This window comes from Pelobates fuscus, chromosome 4 (genome assembly GCF_036172605.1).
Source record: "Pelobates fuscus isolate aPelFus1 chromosome 4, aPelFus1.pri, whole genome shotgun sequence".
Taxonomy (NCBI): domain Eukaryota; kingdom Metazoa; phylum Chordata; class Amphibia; order Anura; family Pelobatidae; genus Pelobates; species Pelobates fuscus.
This window is the reverse complement of record NC_086320.1, coordinates 289542942-289570278: the sequence shown is the minus strand read 5'-3', so window position 1 is coordinate 289570278 and position 27337 is coordinate 289542942. Positions and strand designations below refer to the sequence as shown.

The following is a 27337-nucleotide window of genomic DNA, read 5'->3' as shown; positions in this document are numbered from 1 at the left end:
GAAGTCTTATTTTTGACCCACCGTGCACATAGTCCCATGCCCAAAACAGTTCCAGAGAATTAGGGCTAACGGTCGGTCTCTCTGTCTGGAGTACAAACGGACATACTTCCCATGAAAATAGCCTTTTAAAGTGCATTGGGCAAGGTATATTGCCGGGGGCATAGTCCTGAGGCAAGACGCTGGCCAGCAGGCCCCTCCAAGAACCCGTGACAAGGTTCAGTTTGTCTCAGGGCCATAATCACAGGGTAGGAGGCTGGCAAACAGGCCCATCCAAAAGCCAGTGACGAGGTTACTTTCATCACACACCTTTTGACAGGTTTTGTCATTTCCCCCAGGTGAAAGTTTAGGGGAATAAGGCCTTGTCTATGGGGAGTCCTTCGGTCTCACAGGACCCTCCATAGACCTCATTGTTGTACTTTCATACATACACACACAAGAGTACAGCACTGACCTGGGCTCTGGCAGATGACAAGACAGGAGCTGAAGAGGACTGACAGGAAGACCATGGTAGCGGCCTTGAGGGACAGCGTCATGTAAGTAAAAGACAGACAGCAATCCTTGGGCACCTCTCTATAAAAGAGGCACTTTTAGACTTGCTGACAGCTCGTGCCAAACTGCGGACGACATTTGCAGCCTAATGAAACAAAAGATTTGAATATATCGGAGCGCTAAAAATAGAATTTTTAAATGGGCAGAAAAGTTTGTCTTATAAAATTGATAATCACCAGATTTGGAAAAGTTTATAATAATCCTTCAGCTACAACACTTCCATGGACACCCTTCACCACATATCAAAACATCTAAAAGAATTCAAGAAGTGGATCGATATTTAGGTGACAAGCCCCATATGCATGTGGTATGAGGCTTGTCACCTAAATATCGCTCCACTTCTTGAATTATTTGCAACCTAATGTTGTTGCCTAAAGATGCCGGCCTCGGCAGAGCACTAAACCGGCTTGAGTAACCAAGCACAGGCCGTGCACCTGGAGGAAACATCGCTCCCCCAGATATCAAGCCTCCTCCCTCGATACACAGCAGGAAATCTGCTGGTGGAAGAGGCAAGCACCTGCTGGAGCCTGGACCTGAAGGGCAGACACACAATATGACAGTACAGGGGACTCCAGCTACCATCTTCACCTCCATGGACTCTGCCTGAACGCAATGGGCATTGGCTAAATAGACTACCATCCTGGGGACGCTGGACCTTAAATATCCTGCCACAGTGAGTGCCCTGCTGCAGTGTTGCACAATAACCTGTTAAACCTGCTGTGATGGGCATCTAGTGCCCAATTACTACACTCTTTGGTGGTTTAAACCTTGTGTATTGTTTGAAATCTTAAACCTATGTTTACCCTTGATTGGTACCTTTGTGCCCAGCGCTAATGATTAGTCTATTACACCTTGTAACAAACCTCATGTACTTTCAGCTAGAGGTTTAGTGATTATAGCCTGTTCACATTGTACGCTGATTCGTACTTTCCCGAAATCCAAGCTGGTCGTGAGAATAAATTAATCGGTTCTTGGTTCGCATACCCAAAAATCAGTCGAGACTTGATGAAGAGTACAACTGGAATGTTTTACTATGGCCAGGTGACCCACTTATATACCCAGGCCCCCAGCATGGGGTCTCAAGCAAGGACATAGTATGACACTCCCACAACATGCCCAAAACACGCCCAAGACACTCCCAGGCGTCTCTGTGTTTGGGAAATAATTTAGTGTACTTTAGTTAAACTAATTATCTCCCAGGCACTAGAGGTACAAATCATAAAACATAAATTACCCCAAAATACATATAACACATAGAGTAACCCCCGCAAATATTATATCCCCAGATAGCCTGGATCTAAGTGCCTAACATATCCAAATAGCGGTCAGATCCTACGAAAACAGCTAAATCGCCACCGGGGTAAAGTTCTGACCGACTGCACACGTGGTGCCTGCTCAAATTAGTTCCAGAGAATCAGTGGTAGTGGTCGGTCAATTTTGGGAGTTCCAAAACAAACAAAAAGACGAACGGTTTCCCTGGCTCATAAGTAGCGATTGTTTGCCTTGTTTGTGCGAACAATCCTACCGAACAGCGCTCTCCTGGCTTGTTGTGGAAAGAAGCAGGCATTAGTGTGAAATTACCAGTGTTCGCAAGGTCGAGTGTCCGACTTATAGTTTCAGACACTCGACGACCAAGTCCCACTGCCTGCTTTCGTGTGACAAGATGGCCACCGTTTTCTCCAGCGCGTGTTGTTTGGTAATGAAAACAGCAGCCACACAAAGAGAGCACTTGAGTTTGTGGTTTATTTTAAGTTAATGAGCCAGGGAGGTGCTCGGTGTTTGGTAGATCCATCTACCAAACATAGGGAAATTAGCTGGGTGAATAAAATACAGAGTTTTTGTCACACACCTGTTACCAGGACACAAATGGCCACTTTGTTTATATCGCTTACTTTACATAATTGAAAGAATGTGCAGCTTATAACTACGTTATGTTTAACTCCTGATCATCTACTCTATCTTTAACTATATCCCATGTTACTGCTACTCTGTATTTTTTTTTAAATAAAGAATTTTTTTATTTTTTTTTAAAGACAGACTGATAGATACATTCATAACTATACATGCAGTTGAAAATATATTGATTTTATTGAATTCTGACTCCGTAAGGACTAATCTCAAATTCTTGTTTGCGAGATGGGAATTCAGGCAAGATCCATAGCTTACAAAACCTTCAATCACATGGCATATTATATTTTCAGAGGCATGATGTTATTTAGAGATCTAACAGGACTTATCAATGTCATATTAAAGAACACATAGTTATGATGAAAATGAGGTTTTAGTCACATATAATGGTAAATAAAATGGTCAACCTGCCAAGTGGATGAGCTGCAAAAAGTTAAACTGTTTTCACTTTTTTTTTTTTCTTTATCTTTTTCTTTTAACAAAAGTGGCCATCTACAGCTTGGAGGGTCCCCTTGATATAGATATAATAATAATGTTTTATTATTATTACAGTAGTATTTTTTTCAGAGTGCCTCAAGAAAGTGAACATTTTATTTGTTTTATTTATTACAAAACTAAATATTTTAATTAAGCGTAAATGGAAACAATTGGTTTTCCAGTGGCTATGCCACGTTTGAAAAGCACTGACCAATTCTAAAATATTTTATTGCTGTTATTAAAACAAGAGATGCACTATTTGAACACCGGTAGTTCCTATCATATTGTGCCTTTAAACCGTTTATGAACAATGAAAAACATTTAGAAACAAAGCCCTGACGTGTAAATTGAAGTATATATTGAAAAATGCAGTAGCCAGTGAGATATGTTTTGTTCAATTAACATTGTTTTATTGTGTAAAAGTTTTGTGGTTGTTTTTTTTTTTAATTCACACTCTTTAATGTGTTTGAAAACCAAAAAGGTCTTGGATAGTCCTCCTGAGTTTTGCCATAAATATCTGAATCCAATTTACTTTCATCATTCCTTTAAGTGTGTATAATAAAATTGGAAGACGCTGACAAAACATAACGTTTTTAAGCTACCTCTTGGTATTTGAAAGAAATGACCAAAACTCAATGTTCTTAGTATAGTGACACCAAATTATGATGACTATTCTCGGATGCCTTTGCAATAATGGGAATTCTCTATCCTGAAGAAATTACTCACAGAACTAAAAATTGTGTTTTTATAAAGTAATGTTGGAATAAACAATTTACAGAAAAAAAACATTAAAGATTAAATGATTTGGGTCTGAAAAAAAAAAAACATTGCCATGACTAAATTAAACTGCATTTGTAAATACCCCTAATTTTGATGTAACAGTTGTTTTTTTGTTTATTTTCTTTAGTATTTTCTTTGTTGAGTTGCAAACACTGTGGTATCTAAACTCTAAACCAAGGATCCCCAACCTCTGGCATGTGTGCCATGCAGTGGTGTATCCTGGTTTTGTGCTGCCCTAGGTGAGTGGTGATTACAGATGGTGAGGGACAATCCTCAATTTACACACTGCAACACTTAGAGGAAGTGATCTCAGATCAAGTCATCCCAGCACATATCATCCACACAAAATTCCAAAAGCAGCCCCCCATACACAGCCCACATTCATAGGTATCATACACAATACCACAAGCTACTCATGAACTTATACTGTACAATAACAGCCCACATACGCACAAATACAATGCTACAAATAACGGTAGAACCCATAAACAACTCAACCTGAAAACAGCAACAGCAACACACCTCAATTTATAAATTTAGGACTGGCATGCCAAGGGACTTAAAAAAATCTTCTTTTGGCACAGTATTACAAAAAGGTTGCCTACTCCTGCTCTAAACGCTGAACAGCAATCGAATACTATTAGGTTTTTATTGTTTTACAATCTTTATTTTTGTATTTTCATCAAGAAAGTTTGGCTTATTGTGAAATAGTGAAGTAGAAGCATTTTACATACAATTATTAAGTCAACCAGTAGCTTTACATATCCACTTTCAAAACGTAAGCCCTCATTCCTGTGTTAAGTTGTTTTAGTGAATTCAGGGTGTGTGTGCTGCGAGTGTTGTTTTCCTCTTTGGGTTCATGGCTATCTCCATGCTTTTGGGCTGGAGTTGCTTCTGCGCTGTCTTACCAGCGGGATAGGGGTGGGGTTGGGTTAATTAGGGGAGAAACAGTGAAGGGGAAAAAGTGAAGAGAGAGTGCGGTAGGGATAAAGAGAAGAGCAGAGAAGGAGAAGTAAAGAAATAAAAGGTGGGGGGGAAACAAGTAGTAGTTTTATCTTTTATTGCCACCGCTGCATGCCATATCCCGGTTAACAACATCAGTTCTGTTGGTCAGAGCTTGTGAGTGTCCCCTCTCTAGTGTCGTGGTTTGCTCCCTCCCGGTGTCTTGTTTGGGATGTCATTGTTTCCTCTACATTGCCGGAGGACTATGTCCTGATGTTAGTTAGCGTCTAGTTCTGCATTCCCTCCCCCTCGGTCCAGGGGTACCATTTCAGGGCACGTTTGTCGGAGCCACCTCTAAGGTCTGCAGTCATACTTTCCATAGTGTGTATCTCCTCAACTGTGACCACCCATTGCTGAAAGGTTTGGGCACCCAGTTGCTTTCAGTGGCCAGGGACTTCGTGGCCGTGAGTAAGTGCATTGTGAGCAATGTTTTGTATGTCAACACCGTGCTGTCTGTGTGATGCAGGAACATAGGAAGTGGTTGGTGAGGGAGGTCTGTGCCTGTGATTTCGCATATTTTTGTGTTTACCATAGTCCACAAGGAGGTAATCACCGGGCACGACCACCAGATGTGCAGACCAGTGCCGGCCTCTTCGCCACAACGCCAGCAGATGTCGGGGTTGTCAGGGTTTATTCGGTCTAGCACTTCTGGGGTCCTGTACCAGTGGGTTAAGAGCTTGTAGCTTAGCTCCTGGTATTTTGCTCCAAGTGAGCATTTATGTGTTAGTATGTATATTTTATTCCAGTCATTCTCTGATAGTGTGACTCCTGTTTCCCTTTCCCGTCGGGATATGAATCCCCGAGATCTGTCGTCCTCTCCCATCATCAGTAAGGCATATAGGGCTGAGACCCCTCTGTGTTCCCTAGCTGTGCAGTAAGTCTCAAATTGTGTATATGTTCTGTGGAATTGTCGTCGACCCTTCATCGCCTTGTAGTAGGTGTGTATTTGGTGGTATCAGAACATCTCTAGGGCCATTGGCTGTCTGTCTGTGATCAAGTCCGTAACAGCTTTAAGGTTTATGTGCCATTGGCGAATATATTTACAGTCTGAGCCCTGAAACCCAGCTAAGTCAGTCGGTTTCAGTCCGTCTGCTAGGTCTGCGTTGTGTACAAGGGCAGTCAGCGGGTAATGGGTTGTTGTCAATCGCCTCGCGTATCTGACCGTGCACCACACCCAGACAATTCAGCTGTTTTAACCATTCGCAAATTTGGTTATTTCAACTTCCGTTTGGTTACAGTTCAAAAGTCTGTTGAGATCAGCCAATTTTCCATGTATCATGAGTGAATCGGCTGTTCACAAATAGCCAAATTATAGTACCCTAGGTCACCTTAGCATACTAAGGCAACCCTAACTCTCCCCACACTTTACTACTTCATTTGCGGCATTTTTTTTTTTATTACTTACAATTTGGCTGCAATTTGGCTGTAATTCGGTTGAGCTGTTTTTAAATTAATCTAACTGCAGCAATGAGATCAGTTTGAAAAGAGGAGAGATCCATTTGGTTCAGTTCAATTACAATTCTGTTGTTAATGAAATAAATTGAGTTGAATGCAATCAGGCGAAATTCCAAAAGCATATTCGGCATTTAGCGAATTAGACCTCTGTGTCTGATGGCACTGGAAAATCAAAGTAAACAGAAAACAAAATGAGATAAATGCAGCCTAATTGTCAAGGTCAGTCATGCAGAAAGGTTCCATGTATGTATTTCCATAAGATTAATGCTAAATAGACACAGGAAAATATGACCATGACTGCTTATAAACCGCTCATAAAACATCCATATTTCACAAATGAATTGGATTAAGTAGACTTTGGCATATTGTGTACACTATTCTCATTAAAATTATTCATTACACATTTTATTTTATAAGCATCACTGTTAAAACCAGCCATAAGCCAGAGTCATTAGCATGGTGAAAGGGAGATCACAGCGTGAAATCTTTTTAAACATTAATTATGCGCACAGGAAACAATAGGTTCTTATTTTTTTCTGCAAACCAAACTTTGAGACCTGAAGCCTTTTTTTTCATTCAAAAATAATGATGTAATATAAAATAAAAATGAATGCTGAAAACGTATCCTTTCCACTCCCAAAGCAGCATTTATGATATGTGAATATCATATTATATGATTTATTGATATGTAAAGAAAATAATTTTTTTACATACAACAGTAAGTGTCATTATTTTACCAATCGTGGCTTACACTGCACCCAATTAAGCTATGATGATTTCAATGGTTATATAGGAAAAGGTTAGACCTTTTTTTTTTTTTTTTTTTTTTTTTTTTAAACCTTCTGTGTTTATTGATTTGGTTTTGTGGCATAAATTGATCATTACAGAAAGGAAACATTGCACAGGTTAGTACATTTTTGTCTTTTGAGTCAACGGTTATGCGGTTAATGATGTATTAGGCTCTTCCATAGTTACACATTTATCAGTACATTTTGTAGGCTTTAACCCCTTAAGGACCAAACTTCTGGAATAAAAGGGAATCATGACATGTCACACATGTCATGTGTCATTAAGGGGTTAAGTCTGTGTTCCATTTATTCGAGTGCCCCTGGGTCTCTGCAGGGTTTTTGACTGTTGGTGCTTCCAGCTGGTGTTTGTGACAATTTGTTACTCTATTGCCGTTATTTTCTCCGATCAGAATATAGAAAACATAACATAACAAGAACTTAACTAGAGAGAAAAAAAAAGAAAAGAAAGGTAAACCATGATGGTAGCTATTAATGATCATCAGAGATTGGTATTCTATTCCTTTTGTATCTTTTTCATCTAAGGTAATATCACATACCAAAATCATCATTTGTAAATACTTTCATTAGTTCCAATTTTTACAATATGATTATTTGTAATTGTTATACCTTAACCTTCAATTATGAAATTAATTACATAGACAAAAATATACCAAAACGTGCATCAGGACATGCTTTCTAAACTGCCATCACTCCCTCATTTTCAGGCCCACCTACACAAATCTTATATCAAAACATTCAGCTATCCCTGCTGCCACTACAAATGTCCACAGCTAAGCCATAGTCCTTATAGTTTTCACAATATGACCATTTGTTTGCAACTCACGCAGTCCATTGACATTCATTGAAACTCCACTCTGCGAAGCTCACATTTGAAGGGCGATTTCTAAACTGCGACTGTGCCTTCATTGTTAATATCTCAGAGACATACTATACATCAAAATGTAGGTCTGGGTCTTGTGATTCTCACAATATAAAGCTCTTCACTGTAGGATTGAAGATGGCAACCGCAAAAATACTCTGACCTGTGCCAGGCTGCAGCAGCAAGTGATGTCATAGACAGGCCCTTTTGCACCTGCTAATGTTTTTGTAACTGTATGTTTTAATGTAACTGTGAAGCACTTTGGGCAACAACGTTGCAATTAAATGTGCTATATAAATAAATAATAACAGTTACTCCGACAGCAATCAACTACTAAGGGTACCTTTTAATGTAGATTTGTGTCCAGTGATTTCACCAGCACAATGCAGAAACTAGCGAACAGCCTTGTGCAGCAAATTACATTAAGGTATGCACCTAGACAAACATATTGTCTAAACTTTACTTAGAAAATACTAATTTGAAAAATGATGTACAAATACAAACCTTTACAGACATAGTCATGATCTCATTCTAAAGTGCACATGGAGACCTAGACAGGGAACAGGGAGGACAATTAAGCCGTTATCATGTTCTGTTAAAGTCTGCGGATCTTTTCTGGCCATGGTTTCTGGTATCCAGTACTCTTTTTACAATTCTTGTTTAGTTGTTTTTGGTTTTTATGGTTTTCTAGTCTATGTCTGGTTTTCTTTATGCTGGGTGTTCTGGGTTCATTCCTTTTTTCCGTTCCTGGAATTCCCAGTCTCCTTGATTCATTTAAATGTTAGTTTTTTGTTTCCACACCCATTCCTTTGCCATTTATCCTTTTTGTTTCAGTGTGTTCCTGCTAGCAGTGGTTTCATTCCTCTGCTCCTTTCCTTGCAGATAAGTACTGTGGGTGTTTTATTGTTGTACTTTTAGTCATGCATAACTAGGCAGTTAGGACCCACCATAATTGGAGTACTTTGGTGCAGTGGTGGGCTGCATACATCTAGGCCATTTATGTATGTCTAAATCTCCAATGTTTATTACATATATATAGTACTCGGGTATTTCTCCTCTTGTTTTGCCTTGTATCTCTTGTCTTGTTTAATTTTGTCTTGTATTCCCAATTCATGTACAATCCTGTCCTGCCCTGTCCTTGTCCTGTTCTTGTTTCCTGCATGTCTTGTGTACATGTTCTGGGTTCTGCTTTCTGTCCTGCTCTGGTTCTGGGTTCTTCTAGTCTTGTCTTGTTATCTTGTTTGATGCCTTTTCTAGTCTTACCTTGTTTCTAGTACTGGATACATATCTGCATAATATTAAGCTTGTGGGATCCGCAGAAGCTGCATCAAGGCCCTGGTATGTGGCCGCACAAACCCTGGTGCTCAACACCAGGAGGTGCATGGTTACCCTGCACCAGACCCTGATAGTTCATTTCCATGTTGTGACTCCTACCATCATCAGGCATACAGGGGTCCCAGTCTTTGGACCGCCACCTGTGACAGTATGGCCGTAGGCTCACTTGAAGTTTGAGGGGTAGACTTTGCAGCTTTCCTGACCTGTTAGGTCTGTATCCTGTATCCTGTTTCTTGTTGCTTAAGACTGACTTGGCTTGTGACCCCTGCTTCTGGATCTTCGTTATTGCCTGTTTGCTGTCTGCCTGAGCTTTGGAACCTTGCCCTACTACGCTCCTGGATTTGCCCTTGTCTGTTTCCTCATACCCGGTTATTGTTCCTGCTTAGCCCCCGTGCACAAATTCACAGCCCACGTAGCTTCTTACCTTGTTACCTGGTTACTGCAAGGGTGAGCAAACATCTCTGCACTTCAGACTCCAGCCAAAGTAAGAATGTGACAGCCGTGCATTTTATGGTGTGCCTGGGCACAACAAGTATCTTACTTGTGCACTCCTATGGACTAGTGGTAAATGTATTTTGGTAAACTTGTCATCTTCGCAATGTCTGGATGGCAGGTTCATTTTTATGCATTGCCACGCTTTTGTAACTAGTTACGTCATCTTATAAAAAGTAAAAAGGAGTTTTTGTTTCTATATCCAAACCTGTTGGACCAGAGACAAAAAAACAACTGAGGGCTTGGACCCTAGAAATACAATTTTATAAGCAGAGAGGGAGTGACCCTAACAAGGGGGGGACTCAGTACTGGTATATGTACATGAAAAAAAAACAGAAAAATAACTTTCTTAGAGACAATTCATATGTATAGGAGGATTAATGTCCCATGTATACAAAAATAGTAACTTTATTACACCCATATACAAAAAAGATACAATGTGGACTGCGGCTGGGTAACAGAAATAAATATATAAGACAGCCACTCCACACTCGATCCTTGTGTTTGGTCAAAACATTTTGGGTTACCAACATATCTAGAGAGCACTCAGTAAAAACCCAACATCATATATACTCCCCTTTAACAAACTAGGACCAATAACATGCTATCCTGAACGCTGAAATATAGTTTTAGACTTCCACAAAGACAGTTGTACACCAGATGGCTAAAACAACACTCCAGACTCGGGATAATCCCTCTAAGGGCCACACATCTAAGGATTTTTAGGAGCTTTACAGAAATGTTATTAGGTAATGCATACTTAAAATCCTAGTTATAAAGAAACCTGTTGACTCCACATGTGTAACGTACCGTATTTATGATGTACCCTAAACTGTCTAGTATACCATGTACTAACTGCGCAGACCAGAAGTTACTGTTAAACCACAGACGTTCGTTATATTATTGTATCACCACCAAATGATGTAATATTCTTACCATATTCATGTTCAATGTTTCATGCAAATCTTTCAATAAAAGAAAAAAAAATTGGGCTACTGACTTGATTTTAACTTCACTTTTGGAGCACTTTATATCACTATGCACATTTTGGGTATTCAGTATCCCTTATTAATATTATAATTGCCTTTGCCTTCAAATAATTCGATCAAATAAAAACAAATACCCTTTACAAGCTTAATCCAAAACATAATTTACCAAGCCCATCAACCAAAAAACTCATCGCCTCAAACCCAGCAAAAAAAAACAAAAAAACATATCTGTCCACCATTGAAAGAGAATAACCTCACCCCACAGCCGAAATAAAGGACTAAACCTTTTTTTCAGCCGTCCACACAATGTCCTTTTTCAGTTGTTTTCAATCTACTTTTAAATATGTTGTTACCAATAGCAGATAAATAAATCAAGTTTTTACTAAAAAGACCGTCATTACCTCTTTCTAGTTCAGCATGCCTGTAACTAAATCCATAAAAACAAGAACATCAATCTGGACATAGCCAGGTTAATCTTGTTCCTAGTTCGCTCTAGCGCCCATAATTCCCATCTACACACCCATGCCAAGCACAGCACGATTTCCAACCATACGAGACAGGCATTAGGAAACATCTACTGTATGAAAAAAATGTTTTTTAAACAATCCACAATTAATAAGGATTTTCTGCATCCAAGACCCGACATGCAAAACAATAACATTAGGGAATGTCTATTTAACTGAACATCACTGTTGGTCACGTGATCGGAATGACACAATGACGTTGCCATGCATGTTCCATCTCTCTGCCCACTCTGATGTCACACATTTTCTCACGCTGCCGGAGTGGCTGTAAGGCATGTCCTAAGCCAGTTCTCTCCTCCAATAGCCGCCGCTCTCCACACTACTTCTTGCAGGAGTTTCTCCATTCAGCCAGAGGATCAAGAAGGGGCTAGTTGCATGTGATTACAGCTATGATAAAGCCCATGCATGCTAACTCCTCTTCATAGTCCATCCAGCACAAGCAAGGTATAAGCTCTGCGCAGCCCTATATATTAATTCAGAATTTGCACGCTTTTTGTGTCTCGCACTGTGCCCACCAATCAGCACATGCAAAACTAACATTTTACAGCACAAGCTCTTTACCTGCAATTTTTTTTAAAAAAAGTTAAAAATTAAAATAGCTCTGTTTAGGCTTGCTAGTTTAACTTCTTTGTTAACTTCATCCAGCAGTGCTGTATATGATGCTTCTGGGTCTTAAACCCATAGCCCGATATTCTGTCTATCCGCACCTTTGTTATTAGATTTAAACTGCCAGCGCTTACCTTTCTCCTACATTAAATTTATAGGTCAAACATAATGGCTTATCCTAGTAGATAGAGAGTCGGAAGGAAAAGAAAGGACTTTGAGTACACTAGAAATATGTAGTACAGGTGATAGGTGTAACAGTACTTACTGTTTGTGGGCTTATTCCCACATACAAAAAAACATTCTGGTGTAATTTTTTTGAAATATCTATGGTTTTACTATTTTTTTAAATTCTTTCTTTTCATTCAACAGATAATATGACATAGAATCCAAGTATTCATTGGACAATCTAGTACTTTAAAAATGTCCTCTTTGCAGAATGAATAAACCCATCTTCCGCCAAGATTGTGCAATGCAAACTGTGAAATCCTTTTTAAGTTTAACAATATAAAACAGGTCAAGATCAATAGAAACTCATTTTTTATTTTGGGCCAATGTTGACAAGACTGTTGCAACTTTTAACGCCCTTCTTGGAGAGTCATGCCCTATGTCTCTCAGGCGGACTTCTCATCTGTACATTCTTGGGAAATAAGAACTTAAGGGAGAAGAAGAGAAGAGTAAGAGAGACAAATTAGTAGGTTATTTTTGTGAGGAGGGTTATTAACCTGTTAAGGACTGAGCCAAATGTACACGTTGTGAACAAAACAAAACGTAAACAAAACCTGGCATTTGCGCTATATGTCTGTCCAACCGTAATTCACCTCTTTCATATTAAATGCACCCCCCCCCCCCTTATTATATATCATTTTATTCAGGGAAAACAGGGCTTTCATTTAATATCAAATATTTAGCCATGAAACACAATTTATTTTGAAAAAAATGGGAGAAAATAAGAAATTGTGTTATTTTTTTAGTTCTACATGACAATTTAACTGTCAATGTCATAATACTGTTTGCTTTTACTGCAATAAAATACACATATTTGTATTCAGCAAAGTCTCACGTGTAAAACAGTACCCCCTATGTACAGGTTTTATGGTGTTTTGGGAAGTTACAGGGTCAAATATAGCATGTTACATTTGAAATTGAAATTCGCCAGATTGGTTACGTTGCCTTTGAGACTGTATAGTAGCCCAGGAATTAAATTTACACCCATAATGGCATACCATTTGCAATAGTAGACAACCCAATGTATTGCAAATGGGGTATGTCCAGTCTTTTTTAGTAGCCATTTGGTCACAAACACTGGCCAAAGTTAGTATTAGTATTTGTTTGTGTGTGAAAAATGCAAAAAATGCCAATTTTGGCCAGTGTTTGTGACTAAGTGGCTACTAAAAAAGGCTGGACATACCCCATTTGCAATACCTTGGGTTGTCTACTATTGCAAATGGTATGCAATCATAGGGGTAATTTTCATTCTTGGGCTACCATAGGGTCTCAAAGGCAACGGAACCAATCTGGCAAATTTTAATGTGAAAAAAATGAAACATAAGCCTTATATTTGACGCTGTAACTTTTGAAAACACCATAAAACCTGTACATGAGGGGTACTGTTGTACTCGGGAGACTTTGCTGAACACAAATATTTGTGTTTCAAAACAGTAAAAAGTATCACAGCAATAATATCGTCCGTGTAAGTGCTGTTTGTGTGTGAAAAATGTAAAAAACTTCACCTTTACTGGCAATATCATCGTTGTAATACATTTTACTGTTTTTAAACACTAATATTTGTGTTCAGCGAAGTCTCCCGAGTAAAACAGTACCCCCCATGTACAGGTTTTATGGTGTCTTGGAAAGTTATAGGGTTAAATATAGTGCTAGCAAATTAAATTCCCTATACTTTCAGCATGGGTTGTCAGCCAGGTCCCGCTAATTGTAATTAATTAAGATACCTAATTATGTAAAAATATTACATAAATATATATGTAGAATTAATATATGTATATATATACGTATGTGTATATATATGTATATATACATATAATTTTTTTTAAATATTTTTATTTATATATAGGTATATATATATATATATATAGTGATATATACGTATATATTTATGTATATAGATATATATATTATTTCGTTCTACGTGTATTTTGATATAAATATATATATATATATATATATTAATATCACAATACAGTTAGAACAAAATAACACACATCCATATATTTTGTAATTATAATTTTTTTATTATTTTTTTTATTTTATTTTTTAATGTATTTACATTTTTCTATATTATATGTAAATATATATAACAATAATTATATATTTAATCAGTATCAGTCTACGTGTAATTTGATATTAATATATATATATAATTATATATATTAATAGTAAAATACACCTAGACAGTGTATGTGTGTGTATGTATATGTGTATATATATATATATATATATATATATATATTATCTAAATATTTTTTTATTTATTTTTTACACTTATTAAATTAATTTTATTTTATTTCCAGCCAGCAGGGGGACTACCAGACATTACAGGCAGTCCCTCTGCTGGCAATGCACCAGGCAGCTAACCCGGCCATGTGATTGTGAGGTCCTTGCAAGGACCTCATTCTCACATGGCCTGGGGGGGCTGCAGGACGTGGGATGTGCCGCGGGGGGCTTCCCAGCGACCAGGTAAGTAAAAAAAAAAAAAGGAGGGCGTACTATTACGCCCTGCGGCGTTTAGAGCCGCTTAGAATAGGTCGTAATAGTACGCCCTCCGGTTTTAAGGGGTTAAGTGTGCTGCGGGTCGTGATGTTACCATATTGATAGACACTTGTATTACACAGCTGAGGTGAGTGATCAGTGTAGAAACAAGCATAAAGAGGCCTTCAGAGTAGGGATAATCAGACAGCTGTCCAAGCAGGATGGGACTAATAACCATATTTTTGAATGTGTTTTTGACTGTTTATCTACTTTTGCTAAGTGTTCGTTTTTTTTCTATAATCGAATACTTTTTTTTTTTTAAATTCATTTTTATGTTACATTTTGGGAATTACATGTGTGCTGTGGCGGTCTCGCACAAATAAATATTATAGATTCAACCCTTGAATTGCCTCTTTTATTCTCTTTTTTTAGCAGCACGTTACAAGACACATTGGGCAGGATCACAATAGAATACTGCTGTTTTTCTCACAAGTGAATGATTGAAGGGCGTTTTAATGTTGTTTTTTTATATTTCATATAGACATGTAACAAATGTAAAAAGCAGTCATTAGGGAACATGTAGACAGCAAATGCCTTGTGTAAAGGCAGCGAGATCTGTAAGCATGTCAGAACCACAGACAGAATATTAATACTGTTTATGATGTAAAAGGAGAATATATATATATGTAACACAAAAGGCTTGGTTTAATATCATATTATATGTTTCCAACCTGCATTTCGTTCATCAGTATTTTTACACTCATATGATTTCCTTAAAATAGATTTATTTTATTTTTTTAATTTTCATTGGGTATTTTATTTTATTCAGATTTTTGTTGCAATTTTAGAAAAAAATATGCATTTGTCCACCGTGAGCACATCCCTCGCTTCCATTTCCCAGTTCATTCTCCACTTCCAGTCTTCAGTTCTTCTATACAGATTACGTTTTATTTGACAGATTACTCTATACATATACTAAGTTACGTTTAGGGTGGTCATAAGATAGACTACTCCAGTTATTATAGGACTATAACTTCTATGACAAAAATGTAATGTTATTATGAGGTAGTTTAAATAAAGTTGTAATTTTTGGAGAGGAACCCACTAATTGTAAACCCTGATTTAAGTGAATAGATGCCATGGCATCTCTGCCCTCAATTTTCCTTTAGTAAAACTCATGTTATTTCCTTTCATCAATTCACACAGTCTACTATGTTCCACTGATCTATGCCTTGAATGATTTTTTTTTTTTTTCTAGTTACTTTTGGTATTTTCATTCTTTACCATGATCAGCCTTACTAATGGGATTTTCCTTACTTTTTCTCTTACACCTCCCTTGTTCCACCTGTTCCCCTCCATTTCTCTACGACAGCCCACCCCCTGCCCCCCCCCCCCCCCCCCTCCACCTCCCTCATTTTCCTTTATCTTGACGGTTACTTCTTTTTCACTCTTATACATTATATAATTGTATACATTACATACTTTGAACTCATTCTATTTTGTCATTTATATTTTAATATTTGCTGTCATCACTATTGAAGGTATTATTATTGCATGGTCTACTAATGTGTTTAATCATATAGATCCACAGTAATTAGCTACTAGACGTTCATGTGTTGGTTAAGCAGTCTTTACAGTTTTCTGAATACATCTTTTATCAATCAAAGTACAACTATAGATTTTGTTAATGTAGACTTGTACTTCATAGGTCCCCTGTTATGTGTCTAATTGCATGTGTATGTGCTCTCCAAGTTAAAATTATTAAATTATTAAAAGGGTTATTACAGTACCAGCAGCATTAGACAGCACTGCACCTTCGGGACTTTCCAGATTCTTGCATACAAAGTTTTTTTGGTTTTTTTTATTTTTAAAATGTGAAATTATTGTATTATTTATCCTCTTCTGGGTCATTTTGCTGAAATATCTTCTAATAAGGGTTTCTGGCAAAATACTTTCACTTTACCAATGCAAATATAATACAGTATTTTAGTAGATTAGAATTGCCTCGCTTATAAACGTCAGAAATTGTCTGAAATACCATTTTATCATTACCCTATGATCAATGAGGTATACTAGATGAATCTTACTTTGGAAAAAAAATATTATACATCTTTACTATTCATCCATAATTTTTTTCAATGCACTTTAAAAGTAGAGTTAGCTCTAGGCTGGACAATACTCCCCTAATAGTACCCCTTTATAAGGGAGAGCCATCTTCTTGTCCATTTAATCTTTTTTCAGTGCAAGAATCACTCCTCAGTGCACGCCGAGGACCGGGACCCATGAGTGCCTGATGAGAATTTGGGAGTCTTCAGCGTGGAAATGAATTTATCAGGGCCTGGTGCAGAGTAACCACACACACCCTGGTGTTGAGCGCCAACGTTTGTGCGGCCACATACCAGGTCCCTGATACAGCTACTGCGGATCCCAAGAGCTAGGAGTTAGATGATATGCATGAACTGGATAGGGAGCCTCTGCAGCAAGTATGTATCCAGTACAGAAACAAGGCTAGACTAGAACAGGCACCAAACAAGAAAACAAGACAAAACTAGTAGAACCCAGAACCAGAGAAGGATAGAGAGCTAAACCCAGAACAAGTACACAATACATAAGGGAAACTAAGACATAACATGGGCAGGACAGGACAGGACTGTACATGGTCTGGGAATACAAAATAAAACAAGACAAGATATAATAGGCAAAACAAGAGGAGAAATAACTAAGCACTATATGTGAAAACTATGGGGATTTAGATACATTATATGATCATACATTGCATAAGCCTGCCACAACGCCAATGTACCCCATATTCGGCAGGTTCCACACTGCCTAATGTTCGCTAAAAGAACCATGCTAAACCACAATAGCACTTACCTGCAAGAAAGGGTAGAGACTTGAAACACTGCTGCAGGTCCAGACTGAAACAAAAGGAAAATGGAAAACAAACAGTTAAATGAATCCTGGAGACTGGGAATTCCCGGGATGAATACAGGAATGAACCCAGAAAACGCAGCATAAAGAAAACCAGACATGGAATAGAAAACCAGAAATCCCCAAGAAAAACTAAACAAGAATTGTAAAAAGAGTACTGGATACCAGAAGCCAAGGCCAGACATCTCAGCAGAACAGGCCAGGATGTGACACATAGCTCTCCAGCAGGAATCCCCAGCCAAAATCACGTGTGATTTCACTTTCACTAGGCATGCGCGCGCCTGAACGCCAGCCTCTTAAAGGTACAGTACACGTGAACTTGTTTAAAGGACTAATCACCTTTTAATCAATAGAATGTGAAAGGTGGATACCCCTCCCCTATATAATCTCAGTATACCTCTACCTCATTGCTTAGTTCTACTTTGCTAACTATGGTGTTAACTTTAGTGTGCCTATCCTGCCTTGTTTGATTTATCTGGTATCTGACCCTCTGCCTGTTCCATGGTCTTTGAAACCGTGCTGCCTGACCTGACCCCTGGCTTTCCTCAACTACGGATTTGTTTTTTTCTTTTGGCTCTTGGACTGCTCCCGTCAAATGCATAACAGACATAACACTTACACACGAGTCTATGACCCTTTGCTATGATGTGGATCCATAGGAAGATAGGCTATAAAGTGTGTCTTTATCCTGTACAGCAGAGGAGCTACTAGTATGAAGAAAGAGAGAAAAGGGATGTATGTTTATAATTTTGCAATCATATTTAAAGTAGTAATACAACCAGATAAAGATCCAGAGATATTAGCAAATTACCGGCCCATATTTCTTCTAAATTCAGATGTTAAGATTTATGCTATGATTATAGCGGATCGCCTGTATTTCAGACTTGATACAACAGGATCAGGTTGGATTTAATCCAGGAGTAGCAGCAGGTGGCCTTAGACAGGTTTTGGATGCCCATGATGCAGCACAAAGGATGAATGTCCCTCTTCTGACCCTGTCGTTGGATGCGGAGAAAGCCTTCGACAGGGTCAGATGGGATTTTCTGAGCGATACTCTGACGGCGTATGGCCTAGTAACGCCGGTCCATGATGCGATTATGGCATTGTACACAGTGCCCTCAGCTAGGATGGTAGGACCAGGTATAGTTGCAGAATGGTTTAATATTACGAATGGCACCAGACAGGGATGCCCTTATTATATGTTTTAACCATTGAACCTTTGGCAGAAGAAATAAGGGAAAATAGAAAGATCGAGGGTTTCAAGATAAAAAAGGCAGAGCATAAAGTTAACTTATACGCTGATGATGTCTTGCTTACTTTACAATATCCAAGGTCAGCTCTGCCGGAATTGATTAAGGTATTGGGTCACTATAGTGAATATTCAAATTATAAATTAAATATAAATAAAACTACAATAATGGCAAGTAAGATGGATAGCGAAGATTTTATCAAAACAACATATAGATTTGCTTGGGCAAAAGACAATATTAAGTTTCTGGGTATTACAATTCCAAGAAACATAAATAAAATAATTGAGGTAAATTTTCTTCCACTCATAAAATATACAAACAAAACTTTGAAAGAATTTCTTGGATAGGACGTATAAATACGATTCGATCATATATTCTGCTCAAGTGGAATTATATTTTTAGAATGTTACCGGTACAAATTCCTATACCCTGGCTAAAAATGATAGTCAGCTTTTTCTAAATTTATTTGGAAGGGGAAAAACCCCAGAATAAATTTAAATTTGATATCAAAAAAGAAAAAAGACGGGGGACTAGCAGCTTCAAATATAACAGAATATCATAATGCTTGTATGCTAGCACATGCTATCGCCACCCAAAGTAGAGATCAAAAAGACTAAGCCTGGTACCAAATAGAATTAGAAATGGTAGGAGTAGAAAGTTTTTCCGAATTATTATGGACAACAAAAAAAATATAAAAATAAAAATAGAATAGTGGCTCCAGAAAATTCATTGATCATTAATAGTATTTTGAAAGTTTGGAATAAATTTAAAAAAGATTATAAAATAGAATATAGATTGTTTCCTTTTTTTTATCCATGGAGGTGATTCCGGGGAATATTGAAGACATTAATATTAGTAAATGGCTACAGGTGGGAATTCAGACTATCAAAGAATGTATAGATACAAGAGAAATTAAGTCATTTAATCAGTTACAAATAGAATTTGGACTCAATAGTAAAGAGATCTTCACATATCTGAGAATCAAATTCTTTTTGGGGAAATATCTGGAATTTAAAGAAGATGAAAATGTTAACAATTTAAGAAATATTCTTAATAATCACAGACAGAAAGGAAACATAATGCTATGAATTTCTAAAAGAGCTACAGAAGAACTACGAGTGGAAATCTAAGAGCAAGTGGGAAAAAGATCTTGATACAGAAATCACAGATGCAGATCTGACTAGGGCTATAGTAAATGTGAATAAAACTGTACATTGCTTGATTATTGTTGAGAATTTCTATAAGTTAGTAAACAGATGATATATGGTCCCATAAAAACAGTCTAAAATATATAAAGATAAGCAAAATAAATGCTTGCGATGGGAAACAGGAAAAGGAGACTATCTCCATATATGGTGGCACTGCAAACAGCTAAAAAATGTATGGAAGGATATTAATGATCAAATATACGCAATCTGCCAGGCAAATATACCTTTCATACCACAGAGCTTTCTATTGCATCAGGGCTGGCCATGAATGGGGCCCAAAGGAAAATAAGATATAATGTGTTTAGTATAAATATCAGATATAAGGAATGTAGATATATAACTGGACAATAAGTAACAAAGTAAAAATTATTCCTCGGGGCGAGCGAATGTGTTTGATTGATTTTTTTTTTGTATGTATTTTTACTCTGCAATCCATGTAAATTCATATGTATTTCTATGTATGGAAATAAGTAAAAAGTTTTGAAATAGTGAATACATGTATTGTAATTTAAAAGCTATTGTATGTGAAGATTTAAGAAAATACTTGAAAAAAATAAAATATATTTAAAAAAAAAATAAAGTAGTGATACAAAAGTAATACGTGCACAGAAAATAATAATGGGTTCAGGTCTAGACATAGAGTCCCATTAAATTTTTTGGGAACAGTGCTTTTAATAGAAGAATTTCTGATAATCCGGCATTTTTTTTATTTTCTATTACAATACATTAAATACATTGATTAAAACATAGAAAATCACCTATAACTGGTGCTATCTTTTTCACGTCATTTGTATTTTACTTTTAAAGTTATATTAGCAAATTACAACACAATCTAGTTCAGTCTAGGCACAGCCAACATTGTTTAATTTCACAGAAACTATGTATGCTTTATTCATACTGACTGCCAGACTCAAAGTGCGTACTTTGTGCAGGTTTCCTTAATCCGCTGAAGAGAAGTAGTTTCATTTTCATATTTTTCTATAAGCTTGAACTTCTCTTAATGGTATCATGTAAAGGGACACTGTAATGCCCTAATACAAAATAAATAAAAATCAACGTTTAGTAGATATGCCCCAAAAAAAAAAACACACAATGACGAGATGGTAGTGTTAAGAGAAGACTTAAAGGTCAAACAAGAACATCTAACAGAGTAGTTACACAGTTACAAAGAATGAAAAAAGATTTGTGTTTATTTAGTTCAACCTTTCTCACCTTTCTCACCTCTGTTTTTGCTGTTATTCCAAGAGAAGGAAAAAACCCAGGTTGAAGAGTTTTGCAACAAACTAGGAAGAAAATCCTTCTCCACCCCTTAATGGCAGAAAGATATCTCCTGAATCAGGGGTAGGCAACCTTCGGCTCTACAGATGTTTTGGACTACATCTCCCATAATGCTTTTACAGCCATATTGCTGGCAAAGCATCAAGGGAGATGTAGTCCACAACATCTGTAGAGCCGAAGGTTGCCTACCCCTGTCCTGAATCAAGAAGCTGTTAGCTCACACATTAAAAATGATATCCGTGAATATTATGTTTTTGCAAGAATTCAACCAGTTGCTGTTTAAACATATGTGCATACTCTGATAAAACCACATATTTAGGCAGAAAACATCCTTATTGTTCTTACTCTAAAGAACCCTTTCCTTTGCCTTAGACTAAATCTCGTTTCTTCCAGTCTAAATGTGTCAACTCATGTCTTTTGAATAGATCTCTGGAGTTATCCTGTTCGTCTCTATATGCTGTTCGTCTCTATATGCAAATTGGATGTGGAGGAGACCAGAAGGAGACCAAAAGAGAGCAGTGGATCTCCCTTAAAAGATCCCAAGGCGGTTTTCACTAGAGCCAGGTGGTCTTTTGGCTCTATATTTGTGAGTTGCCAATTTAGATTACTTCATTTACCTTTGGTTGTAATAACTATCTACACTATGATTTGATTGTTTATTATTTGCAGATTATTGTAATAGCACTTTAATCAACAATACTCATCTGTTCAGGTATTTCAGAGCTCCACTTATATTCTGTTCTTATCACGTATTGTACTGTGAAGATTAAGGGAATCCTTCACTTAAGTGTAGAGCCTGCTTTCACCTTATTGCATTTGTGTGCACTTGTTTGTACACACTGAATAGTAATAGTAACTCCATTATTTATTTGTTGCATTCATATAATATAATTCTATCACATCTAGAATTTTTATAATAATGGTTTAATGTTTTGTTAAAAAGGGCATATGTTATGATGTGATATTTATGCAGTGGTGTACATAGGTTACATGCCACCTGGAGAGGAAATGCATTTCATTAGGCATGTTTGTGTGTGTTTATGCATAATACATACATAATCACGTGTGTTCATGCACACACACCTACATAATAGTCACAAAAATCCCAGATATTGATTTAAACCTTTTAATTAAACCTATGAAAGAAAAAAAAATGTATAGCACATCTGCAGAATAAACACACACTGATTATTAACACATGTTTATATTCATTGAACACACAAAGTGGCATACACACTAGGCATTACTTGCACAAACATATGTTTTGGGGGGTTGCTTATTGTTTCTTGACGCCATTGCACAGATGTTATATCACCCACATCTCCCCAAATGTTAATGGGTTTATGACATAAGAGCCCCACTTGTATCCATCAAATGTTCTAATGAAGGTTGGCAATTTGGTTTTACAACAACCTTCTTTCTTCTACAACAACCTACTCATTTTTTTATATCTAACTTTTCAGGGAGGTAAAAAGAGCAGAATTTTACTACACTTTCTTTTTATACCTTAGTACCTGTTATGTGCTTTTCTATACTCTGTCTCATACATTTTGTACCTAAATGGTCATTTTGCTACTGTAACAAAAGGGACATTTACATTTTTAATTGGGAAATGAATATTAATTTGTAATCAAAATGTAATGCTGAGTAATAGATTAGGAGCCATCATAACGGAAAAAAGAGCCATTTGTTTTCCATGGTGATTGGCCCACTTTTAGAGTTTCACACCACTTTTCTGATCAGTTGGAACCTCTTACTAAAAGACATTTTGGTTCTAGACTGCCCTTATGGGTGAGATCAGTCTGATATGTAAATGGTATAGGTTCTATCTGTAATGGCACAATTGAGCACAAACATATTTGAGAGCTGAGCGGGGACTAACAGAAGGACAAGCTACTGAGTTTCATTAAGCTTTTGCCCGTTGTCAGAGTTATCATACTCTCTTTTTTTTGCAATGCATTTGCTTGGACTTTTCCAATGATAAATGGGTAATCCAAATGTGAACCCTGTGCTTAGAGGATTGTCAGTTACACCTCACTGACGAGGCCCAAAGAAGGCTAAAATGATTGTCCTAGATGCTGCATCTCTTGTGCAGAGAGACCTTTCAGCATTTCCATTCTGGACTTCCCTTAAAGGACCACTCTAGTGCCAGGAAAGCATACTCGTTTTCCTGGCACTAGAGTGCCCTGAGGGTGCCCCCACCCTCAGGGACCCCCTCCCGCCCGGCTCTGGAAAGGGGAAAAGGGGTAAAACTAATCTTTTTCCAGCGCTGGGCGGGGAGCTCTCCTCCTCCTCTCCACCTCCGTTCCTCCCCGTCGGCTGAATGCGCACGCGCGGCAAGAGCTGCGCGCGCATTCAGCCGGTCACATAGGAAAGCATTCATAATGCTTTCCTATGGACGCTTGCATGCTCTCACTGTGATTTTCACAGTGAGAATCACGCAAGCGCCTCTAGCGGCTGTCAGTGAGACAGCCACTAGAGGAAATAGGGGAAGGCTTAACTAATTGATAAACATAGCAGTTTCTCTGAAACTGCTATGTTTATAAAACAATTAGTTAACCCTAGCTGGACCTGGCACCCAGACCACTTCATTAAGCTGAAGTGGTCTGGGTGCCTAGAGTGGTCCTTTAAGGGTTGCATTAGACTGATATGCAAATGGTAAAGGTTCTCTTTACAACAGCAAAAAATATTTTTCTGATCTGAGGGGGTACTAACTGAAAGGGAAACCTACTGAGTTTTTCTAAGCTTTTGTCTGTTTTCAACGTTCTCATAGTCTCTGTTTTTATAATTAAACAGCCAACTGGAGGATTAAAGGGGATTCAATGTCTGAAGATGATATTTCGTATAGTAGCACCCATCAAATATAGCAGCTGTAAATTAAATTGAACAGAAGTAAAACACAGAATAAATCTAAGCATGCTGGAATCCAAAATACGTAGCATATCATTATTTAAAAAAATATTCTTCAAAAAAAGAAGAAAAAAAATATCTTCTTCTGATGCTTTTTGGATCACCAACCATTGTATTCTAGGAATGCGGAGTAAACCAGACAATTTCTTTTGCTAAGCAATATATTATTACCTTTACCTTTTTGTTGCTGTAGCGGTACTTACCCTTTCCAGGGGCCAGCCGGGGTCCTCTGTTCAAGCCGCGCGCGGTCCTGCTGCTGCTCATCTGCCGTCTGTGACAGTAAGGCGAGCAGTGACCGCGAGAAGCGGTCACGTGTCCCGCCTGACTCTAAGAGCGCGCGCTTAAAGGGACAGTGGGAGCCTAAATTGGCAAAGACCTGACAGGGGCCAATCAAAATAGATGTTTAGGTATATATACTCACCTTTTTCCCTTAGTTCCTTGCCCTATCGTGGTTTCTGTTTCAGTTCCCTTTAGCGCTTGTTGTGTTCAGTTGTGTTCCTTCATACTTGACCTTGGCTTTGTTTCTGACTACGTTATCTCTTTATCCTTATCTGTTCTGTTTGACGGCTTGCTGTTTACTGTGTACCAGACCCCGGCTAGTCTTAGTTTACACTGTCTCTTTGTGCCCTTGACCTCGGATCGCTCCTGACTCTGTACTCCTCTCATATACGTCGAGTCCGGACATTCTAAGGTCCGATAGACGTATCTCCCCTCTGTGTTGTCTTCTATTGAGTTGAATCCTGAGTGTTGGGGTATATTTTCGTTACAGTTGCTGAATACTTTAAATATTTCAAACTAAGCCCTTTTTGATGTTCTTTTTACTTATTATGATTTTAAATTATGTGGTGAACAATTATTATGTGCTGCTGAAATATTTTATTAAGTACAATGGAATTAAGAAGTCACAAACAAGACAAATGTATCTTTGTGATGCAAATGTTTAAGTTAATCAAGCAAAATGAGAACAATACAGTCTGCTAATTGCAGAGATTCATTAACAAAAAATATGACATATTTTGATACATTGGTTAATTTCTAATATGTTTAAGCCATCAAGCATATTTATTTTGACCAACATGTATATATATTCTGTTTCATATTATGCATGCTAAATTGCTCCAAAAAATTACACACATTTATGATAGGAAGAACACAGAATGGGTACTTCATTCAAATAATGACTGTTGTCTAAACATTATTAAGCCTCTACTGCCACCTACTGGTTAATGTTGCTGTCTGTGAGATGTAGATTTAAATATAACAAAAATATAAACAATGCCTGTGTACTATCCCAAATCCCTATACACATTTCTAAACCAGGTTTAGGTAACACTGCAATGGCCATTAAAGGTCACCTACCAGCATCAAATACAATATATGAATTAAATGAGAAAGGCAGAGGACCTACTATCAGGTTCCCTTGTACCATTCGTTCACTAAAAAGTGATTTTAGGGCTGTATAAACTGATAGCAGTTGCATTATTGTTACTAATCTATCAGTTTATAATGCAGGTCTAACCATCCTACATGATGACTGGAACTGTGGGTTATTCCATAAATCAGCTCATGTTTATGTAGACGTTTATCTACAGAAGTTTATGTAATAAGGTTAGTCCCGGTGAACCAGAATAAGATGCTCCTGGCTGGACTATTTATTTATTTGCAATATCTTTAATGCATCATCCTGGACATTCCTCCCCTTGCAGTGAGGAGGAGTAACATAATCGGAGGAGAAATAGACTCAGGGGGTGCTTCGCCTCAGTGTGTGATATTCATATATTAGGGACATTAAGAGAAACTAGGGGCTTTTTTACTGAGGCGTTATGGACACAATTGTTGCCAAGGGCTTAAAAATAGGAGATTTATGCTGTAATTGTGGTCTTACCTGCATTGCTGCAAATGGCACATGTAGGGTATGAGACTTAGACGAACCACGCTTGTTTTATTTTATGCCCTCCTCCATGCAGCAGTATACTGGTTGTGGGCAGGGCCAGATTAAGAGCCCAGTGGGCCTGGTGCTGACAATTATGATGGGCCTAATTACAAAATCTTATTGACCAAAAACACTAAAACAGTCCTACCTCCTAAGCGTCATCTATCTGATGGAGATGGTGCTGTAGGTAAACTCATAGGATGCAGCCATGAAAAAAAAACCACATACCCTATGTTTATCTCACGCTTTCACCTTTCAAGTATATCCATACCCTCTAACAGCCGTGTCCAGTAAAGCAGGAAGTCTATGGATGGGGTAAATGTGTGGGCCACTGACACAAATCACATAACCAGAACTGCCGAAAGGGACGAAAATACACAAAAAGAGGACATTTCTGTGTCCCCATGTCTCCCAGTCCCTTTGTGTCTGTGTCCCCATGTGTCCCAGTGTCCCCATGTCACTGGGACACTGGGGGACATTGAGAGACATTGTGACACTGGGAGACCTGGGGAAACTGTGATACTAGGGAACACTTGGAGACCTGGGGACACTGGGTGACTTTGAGACACGAGGGGACACTGGGAGACATAGGGCACACTGTGATATATAAGGGACACTGGAGACTTGATAAAGACCTGGGTACAGGTCAAAACATTGCGGTGTCCAATAAACCTGCTCAAATCTATCACAGTGAGTGCCTGAGATATTTTTATTTTATGCTAGGGGACACTGAGACACTTGGGGGCACTGTGAAACATGGGGACACTGGGAGACTAGGAATTCAGAGAGACTAGGGACACTGAGACACTAAGGACACTGAGACAATACGGACACTGAGAGACACCAGGGACACTAGGACACTGGGGGACATTGAGAGACATTGGGACACTGGAAGACCTGGGGAAACTGTGATACTAGGGAACACTTGGAGACCTGGGAACACTGGGTGACTTTGAGACACGAGGGGACACTGGGAGACACAGGGCACACTGTGATACATAGGGGACACTGGAGACTTGATAAAGACCTAAGTACAGGTCAAAACGTTGTGTTGTCCGATAAACCTGCTTAAATCTATCACAGTGAGTGCCTGGGATTTTTTCTTTTATACTAGGGGAGATTGAGACACTAGGATACTAGGAGACTTTAAGTAACTAGGAAACACTGAGACACTAGGGACACTGGCACACTACGGACACTGAGACACCAGGGACACATGAGACATGGGGATACTGAGATATTAGGGACACTGGCTGGGAGACATGGGAATACTGGGAGTGCCCCATGTCTCCCAGGTCTCAAAGTCTCCCAGTGTCTCCATGTCTCCCTGTGTCCC

At 38.2% G+C, this 27337-nt stretch overlaps 1 long non-coding RNA gene across 1 annotated transcript; it reads right to left on the bottom strand.

The window, feature by feature from the left end:
• Positions 1-584: 584 nt before the first annotated feature.
• LOC134608932 (uncharacterized) lies at positions 585-26039 on the bottom strand. Its single transcript, XR_010090774.1, has 3 exons — positions 25954-26039; positions 6122-6333; positions 585-634 (listed from the first exon to the last, which is right to left on the bottom strand). It is a non-coding gene; the product is annotated as an uncharacterized LOC134608932 (long non-coding RNA).
• Positions 26040-27337: the final 1298 nt, after the last annotated feature.